The following is a 7,690-nucleotide window of genomic DNA, read 5'->3' as shown; positions in this document are numbered from 1 at the left end:
TGATTGAATTCTTCTTACAGATCTATGCTTGGAATGTTAAAGAAGAAAAAAGACAGATAATTAACCTGGTAGATTGCAAGTCCCTGAAGGTGGGCCATTGGTGTTAGTCATTCCATTGGTTTCTTTATAGTCCCATACAATTATGGGATAAGTGCATTAGAAGTCCCTAAAGCTTGTCATAAGAATGCAATTTAGTCTCAAAACTTTTTAAAAGTGCAATTAAATCATACTCTTTGAAAGTTTTAGGACTCAATGGTATTTTCGCGATTAGTTATAAGACTTTCAGTGCACTTATCTCTACAGGTATTATGAGCACCACAATCTCTGCCGAATGTTGCCTACATTGGTCATTCCCCATCATAAGTCCAAACACCAGTGAGCTAAATTTTTGTTCTAATTACGAGAAGTGTTATCGTGGATGGCATGTCACTGCGGACCTGCGGTAACAGGGGTCATCTCATGTTGAGGTTTTTAGTTACTGAAAATCTCACAGATGAAGCGTGCATGTGGCTGCATCCCGCACTTCTCCCACAGAGGTGCGAAGCATCTCATCTGACAAGGGTTGACCTCGGTGTGTGCAGCCAGTGGAATCTGTCGTGTAATTTGAACCTCCACAGGTGTCCAACCGCGACGGGTTTCCCACACAAACCGCTGTTTTCTGGACGTTTGAGAGACTAGAGATGAGCGTACCTATGTCGCTCATCATAGACAAGGACTGTAAACATCTGATGGTAACCCTTGTCTCAATTTGAGGGGAGAGAGAGAGACAGACAGAAACACAAGGCAAAGATCGGAGGACTGCAAATCTTAGTTGGATGCAAACACTTTGGTCGGCATGAGAAGTGTCATCCGCAAGGGTTGTCTTGTACAAAGCCCCTTGTAGCAAAATGTGAAGGCACGTACCATGCTGCAATGTCATGTACCATATCCTGCTGCTTCACACAGTACATGTCCAACGACAAATACTTCAGATTCCTCTTCAGACATGTTGGCCCTCCTCCCAAGATGAGAATTTGGCAAATTGCCGTTTTGTCTTAAATTTAACCGGAGCTTAGTTTTCAGTGCCTTCACACAATCTCACGTCGCCTTATGGGCTTAATTAGAAACCCTTTGTTTTGTCGGTGGTTAATTAGACTTAATCCAAATTCTACGGGCCATGTTCTTGTCGAAAGCTGGATTCAGTCGGCCTGAGGTGAGAAGTTTCGTATTTCAATTGTACGTCTAGTCTGTCTTCATTGTTAATTTGTCGATAGCAACTATGTTGATTGATGATAAATTGTTTGGGAGAGAAATTGTTGAGGAGTTATCCCAACAAATTTAGGAAAAGAAAGAAGAGCAAATTAACGAACGCGGCGCTTTGTAAATGGAAACATTTTTCATGGTGCACCGGAATTATGCAGGCCGGCAGTGCAGCATGACACTTGATTTTGGTGGGTCGTGATCTGTTAAACAATGATAGCGAGAAGGCTCCCATGGATCCGACGTACCCAAAAATAGCTCTTGTACATGACATTGGTATGCGCATCCCGCATGATCTACATTCTACCACGAATACAATGTTATTAACTTCGAAGCAAGGGGAACATTCAAAAAAAAAAAATTATAAACCTATTTCACTCATATCTATTCGGTTCTAAACTTTTCAATTTGACAAATTTAGTTCTAAACATTTTGGCGATTTATCAATGTAATCTTCATGTCTAATTTTGATCGAAAATCGCTGGCTTGAACGTTAGCGATGCCACGTAAGACGATCGGCATTGACTTTGATGTTTCTTTTATGACTTTTAAATTTTTGAACAAAAATCTGAATTTTTGTATATTTTTATTAATTTATTTTTTTCTTGCCTTTCCATTTTTTCTACCAAGTCCAAGGGTGGCTGGCAGACCCTTGCTAGCCACTAGGTGAGGGCCGCAAAGGCCTTGCAAGCAGTGGACAAGGGTCGTTGGCCCTCACCCAGCTTAGAAGGAGAAAGAAAAAAAGAAAAAAAGTAAATAATTAACTAATAAAAATTCATAAGATTTAAAAGATATCATAAAAATATTGTCAACGCAGTATTAGCTGTCCTGTGTGGCATTGTCGGCATCCACATCAGCAATTTCCTATGAAAATTAGCCGGAAAAACTACATAGACAAATCGTCCAAATGTTTAGGATAAAATTGACGGTTTATGATAGAATTGGCATAAATACAATAGACTTAACAAATCTGTTTTTTTTTTTGTTTTGTAATTTCCCCTCGAAGTAAGCAGTACCACTCGATCTGGGCCGCAGGCCGTGGACCCTCTCTCCTTGTACGATCACAATGCTCCAGCGTATCAACGGACGGCACCATATCTCATGCACCGGCCACCATTAATAATGAAAGAAGAGGCAAAGTCAATCACTTTGATGAAAACATCAGTCAAATCTCCACCTCACTTCATCTCGAGACTAAGCAAAGAATCGGTGCTGCACGTGCCGGGGTCGAACGAAGAAGCGTAAAAGGCGGGCAACGACGCGAGATGCATTTCCTGGATGGGGAAAGGAAAGGAAAGAAAGAAAGGGAGAGAGAGAGAGAGATGGGAACGAACCAAATTGTCAATGAAGGGATCATCGAAGTGAGTGGGAGGAACACTCAACCTGGGGTCACTCCATTAGATATTGTGGATTTGGAGTCACGGTCGACGTTAATGCCGCCACAAATGGCCGATGGCATGCGATCTTTGACTAATCTCTTTCCATGACCCTAGCTTAGATATGATGGACAGGCTGGGTACATAGTAAATTCATCCGGTACAGGGCACAAAACCATTGAATTCTAGATCGAAATTGAAGAGCCGTGTGCGTGCGCGTCTTGTAAACGTTGAATTCTATATATCGAGGGTATCGAAATTATCGAGACGGCAATCACTTATAAAATGAATATTTAGGACCGCTCGACCTTTTCTTGCAGCTGATCAGCATTTGCTTCTAATCAAGATTTAATCGACTCGCTGCTAGCTAGAAATTAATCATTTTAGCGGAAATTTTATCAAAAAAAGTCCTAAATTTATTGCATTTGTGCCAATTTAGTCCCAAATCCTTTTATATTTATGCCAATTCGGTTCATTTACGGACGTGGCACCGATAGTATGGAAGAAACAAGCGGCAAATTAAGAAGAAAGCGGGGTGAAGTGTTTGAAAAACATACGTTGAAGTACCGCATTGTTTTCCGAACATCCTGCTCGACAGGTTCTAAAGTTAAAAGCCAAGTGCCATGCAACATGATTGATGTAACTTCCAATAACGATCCCAATCCGCAACGAAAACGACAACGTTATCCCATTCCCAGAATCAAATTGGAAACACTTTCTCTCCTGTCGGCAACAACCTTTTTTTTTTTCAACCAAAAAAAAAAGAAGAATCAGACGGTCGGGAGTGATTCATCTTCCCCTCCTTGTTGGCTTAGGGTCAGTGATCCGAATCTTGATGGGGCTTTGGAGAGGTCGCTTTTAACCCTACCAAATCGCATGGCCCTCGACCTAATTGCGAGTTGGTGCGCCTTTTTTAGAGCATTTTGTTCGTAGTTTTATGGGGGGGAAAAAATATTAAAGCGGGAATTAAAGAAAAAAAGAAAGATAAATATAGGGATTAGCTTAGGTCGTTAGGTAATCTAACGAAAGGCAGTTGAAAGACATGAACGTGTCATAATCTCCAATGAAGAGATTCACAATAGCTTTCGGCTTCCCATCGATCGCGGGGACTTTGCTTGATGCATTGTATTTCTCATGCAATTGCACTCCTTCCTTAGTTTTGGGTGACTAAGAAACGCAAGTACTTCCTTTAGGAGGGCCGTGAGTGTGCCAAGTAGGTCTCCTATTCGTGTTTCGATAATCGTATAAGAGTATAGGTGTTGGAACCGAACTGAAAATTCGAATTGAAATCCTAACCGAATCGAACCGAACAGAAAATTTCATGCATTTCGATCCGATTCGGATAATGAAACGATAACCATTCTTTTTTTGTTCTCGTTCGCGGTTATTTCGATTCGGTTCGGTTCAATTAACTGAACTGAAAATCGCCCCTCTTCCTATATTAGCAGGTTACAATCTCTCTCTTCTTTCTCACTCCTCTCAAAATGGCCGTTGAGAAACCCTAATTTTCATTTGTCTTCTTTTTTTTTTTTTCTTACCGCACCTAGTCAATATCCTCCCAGATTGCACACTTACTACCACGTCGTCCTATTGTGGCACTGTCATCGTGATGCCCACCTCCTCCTCCCCGCCCTCGACTCCTTGCCTCGCGACCCGCTCAATGGCGGACTTGGCCACTATTTCAGCTCCTTTCACGAAAATCCGCTTCTAAACGGAAGACACTATGAGTCTCATCTCGATGATCACATTTCCGGTCTATCACGGACCGCAAATCGATTTCAAGTTAGCATTTCGAATATTTCGCAACCATATGAAAACAGGGCGAAAGATTTTGGTCCAAAATGTGGTGACAAGACTAGGAGGCAACCTAATGCAACAGCAAGCGCAATACTTCCGAGGAAAATATTGCACAACCTTTAGATCAAGTAGATCAAGCCTGTCTAAACCGTTGATCATGTGAGGCTCACGAGAAAATTCACATAATTAATGATTCAAATGGTCTTGGTCCAAATAATTTATAGATTGTGCAACAGCTTTTACAATTTTAGAAGGTTACTTTCATTAGCCTAACATATTCTCATATTTTTGGATTAACACCATGAAAAATCAAAAAATGGTACACATATGTCAAATTTACCCTAAATTAATTTTTTTATCACCAAAAACTCCAAACTAATATACATGTGATAAATTTACCATTCGTTAGTTCTCGTTAAATTTTACTATCAAATTCTTGAGTTAGATGACAAGTGACAGTTGACGGGTGTATCAATTTGGGGTTTTTGCCCTCCATTTATCACAGGTGTACTAGTTTAGGGTTTTTGGCGGTATTAATCTAATTTAATTCAAATTAGCGGAGGGTAAATTTGTGACAGGCATATCAATTTGAAATTTTCCGTGGTTAAAAAAATTAATTTGTAGTAAGTTTATCATAAATGTATCAATTTAGAGTTTTTCGTGATATCAACTCCGTGCGGGCTCATGTGTGTGTGTGTGTGTTTTTTTTTTTTTTCCGTCACAAGACCTGCCGACGGGATATCAACAAATCCCGAAATTCGCCACGTAGATTGAGAGAGGTGCTCGTTGGTGATGCCCAACATCTAAAGTGTGCATGTGCAAAGAGCAACAATTGCAATCCAATGAGGACGGACATGGACATGATGTGACCCGTCCCTATCGAAAAAAAAAAAAAGGAGTCGCCATAAGACGTGATTAGCCTATAACGACTAATGGGCTTTTTGACGACCTCCGCACGAGGAGGACTAGGAGGCCGGGACCCTCCAAAGTAACTTTGGCATTCTGAACCCGAAAAAAAAAAAAAAAACCTTTGGAACACGAACATTATTACTGTATATGAATTATGAATGATCGATTTCAAAATGGGTCGATTCCCGCCTTAGAACTGGGAAGTCGCCCATCTGATCATGGACCCACTTGAGAATTGGGATCGATCGGTCCGATCCGGTTCCCGAGCAGGCCTGCCTTCTTTCATGTTTATAGAGGGGGATATATTTCTAATGGTGCAAAACTTATGTGTCCGTCAATACAAACAAAGCTTTTCTTCCCCTTTTCCTAAATCTAAGTTCATAGATGAATGTCCCACGTCTGAACTTACTCTCAACGTGTGGCCTCCCCGATAAATTCGGCGCCTTGTCATATGATTTTTACTGAGGTGGCTTACATAATCGAGTTGAAATTAATGACCCGGACGACCGTGTCTGTTTATCTATTTTCGGCTACGCATTTACTAGTTCTGATTTTTTCTTTTTTTCTCTTTTGTCTTCTCCCTCGATGACTGGTAGGCATCACACTAAATATATAGGGGATACTACGATGCCAAGCATATTACACTTTCGGTGTTTCGCCATCTCCTTTTCTTTTTTTTTTTTGTTCTTAAATACGACCCTTTCTTAATTAGTCTTTACCGATGTCCTCCTTTATGCGCAAAACTCAACATCGAACGGACATTAGTTATATTCTCGCGGTAGTAGATTTTGTACACCATTATATCAACTTTTACGATCTTTTATCTAGATTTCGAGAGCATCGATTACCATTTCGACACAACATAGACCATTCTAATCTTACCATACAAATCTAGATTATTATTAAAAGAGAAACCATCTATTATCTTTTCGTAAAACGAATTACATTCTGCATAAACTATAAGAAAGGTTTTCTAATCTCATCAGTCAAGTCCTCCTTGTACATGTTTTCCGTTTTGTGCCGTGTTGATCTGCCCGTGTCCCAAATATAATTTTAGCCAATTAGGTTTAAACAACGAGATCAAAACTGGGGAACTCTCTTAATTAGACGTAAAGCAGACTGAGATGGTTGCCTTGCCTCCAAAATTCATCCAATTGACTTTCGACAGGTGCGTGGGGACATTGAACACGACATACTACGAAAAGTAGGAGACAGGAAATCTAGTAAATTCGGCGAAACCTTGGCTTATTCAGGCAGTTAAGAATCCTATAAAAAAGGAAACAAAAGAGGCCAACATGATTTTAAGCTTGTTTTTTGCTTTTTATTTTTAGACGCAATCAAAATCTAATAACTAAAAATCCCAAAAAATTTCTACAAAATGCAAAAATTGACAAGTAAAGTCGAATGCAAAATTTTTTTTTTCATTATTTCTTTAAAGTTTCTAGATTTTTTTTAGCAAAAGACCTACTACTTCTACTTCTTCTTCTTGTTCTCTTTTGGGGGCCAAGTAGGACTTCCGATTCTTTTTTTTTTTTTTTCTGCACCTCTCGACCTATGTAGCTGAGGAGAATCAAAACCCTAATTGGACCCCCCAGTGAACCCTGAAGAGCCTGTGCGACAGTGAAAGGTGAGAGGGGAACACGAAAGGAAGGAAAATCTTTGCAGAATATCATCAGTGTCTCCGAACATGTGACCTGCGCTTTGGCTCACATCGATATCAACGTTCTTGTCATCAAAGGCACCGCCAGAACCATTGTTAAAAGAAGGGGGGAAGTTGGTATTTCGGACATAAATACCTGTCTGGATCGTAAACCATTGAAATTCGTGAAATTTATAAGGATGGTTGAACGAGATCTACCGTATTCAAGATGGACCAAGCATGAGCATGCGTGGTCGATCGATGGCCGGTCGAGCCATCCAACAACTCAATTTGTAAGTCAAAAAGTCATGAGTTCGCTCCTTCAGTACCTTCTCGATCTCAATAAATTTTAGTTAAGCCGACTAGGAATGGACTTAGGGCCTAGATGCGTGCGACACGGACCAACAATTCCGTGTCCCAAATGGGCAAGTTCTCCCGTGCTCGTATATCCTTGGGAGTGGAGCTTGTGTTGTTATCATGGTGAGTGAGCATGCAGAGTGGAAGATGCAACTGATTTGTGGAAGTGGCGTCAGAGTGATTTGTACTAGGAGTTCTAGGATGAAAATATTATATCTCTAGGGAGTTCTGAAGATGGGGTTGGTCTCCCTTATATAAACTAATCGGGAGTGGATGCCGTTCACCTGATAAGGCCATGACAAATCGAAATCAGTTATTGTACCTATCCGGATGCTTGAGCTAAGTTGGATGTGGTACGATCCGATCTGAAGAT

Source organism: Rhodamnia argentea, chromosome 6 (genome assembly GCF_020921035.1).
Source record: "Rhodamnia argentea isolate NSW1041297 chromosome 6, ASM2092103v1, whole genome shotgun sequence".
In the NCBI taxonomy this organism is placed as follows: Eukaryota; Viridiplantae; Streptophyta; class Magnoliopsida; order Myrtales; family Myrtaceae; genus Rhodamnia; species Rhodamnia argentea.
The sequence above is the reverse complement of the archived record's forward strand: the minus strand, read 5'-3'. Positions refer to the sequence as shown.